This window comes from Propithecus coquereli, unplaced genomic scaffold (genome assembly GCF_000956105.1).
Source record: "Propithecus coquereli isolate 6110/MARCELLA unplaced genomic scaffold, Pcoq_1.0 Scaffold353, whole genome shotgun sequence".
In the NCBI taxonomy this organism is placed as follows: domain Eukaryota; kingdom Metazoa; phylum Chordata; class Mammalia; order Primates; family Indriidae; genus Propithecus; species Propithecus coquereli.
The window spans coordinates 892,363-893,000 of NW_012149208.1; the positions used below are offsets into that span (position 1 = coordinate 892,363).

At 37.0% G+C, this 638-nt stretch overlaps 1 protein-coding gene across 1 annotated transcript in view; it reads right to left on the reverse strand.

Moving 5' to 3' along the window:
* The window catches only part of DDX46 (DEAD (Asp-Glu-Ala-Asp) box polypeptide 46), a 90,940-nt gene that overhangs the window by 71,788 nt on the left and 18,514 nt on the right, over window positions 1-638 (reverse strand). The window lies entirely within an intron of this gene.

The following is a 638-nucleotide window of genomic DNA, read 5'->3' on the forward strand; positions in this document are numbered from 1 at the left end:
ATCTTCTGATACTTCAATTCTCTCTACTGTCTTTCCACAAATGGATCCCTTGCCTCTGCTTGAACACCTGGCTGAAAAGGATGTTCAATACCCACTCCCCTTTCACAAAGCAACCTGTTTCACCTGCAAATAATGTTTAATCAGTCCTTCCTTAAACTAAGCTCAGATCAATCTCTGTATGACTTCCTCACTGGGTCCCAGTTTTACACTTTGAAACCAAAAGAATAAATTCAATGCTTCTTTCACATGACAGACCCTCAAAGAGAAAAAGGATGCAATCAAGTCCTGTACTCCAAGCTAAATATTCCTCATTACCATAGCTGTTTCCCATATGGTACAAGCATTACCATAATCCTGTTTACTCTTGTGTGTGCCTCTATTTGTATCTCATTTAGAATGCAGTCCCTAAATCAAAACACAATGCATGCACTATCATATTACAGGCAATACATTTTTGGAGAATACATGAATAAACTGAAAAGGCTAAACACGATATTCACCTTATCCCTTTCCGACAACCCATTTTTATTACTGCAGTCTATGATCATAATATATTTTTTTGGCATCCACAGCATATTGACAATCCACATTGCTCTTCTTTTTATATTGCCATAGCATTGTACACTGATCCAATTAAA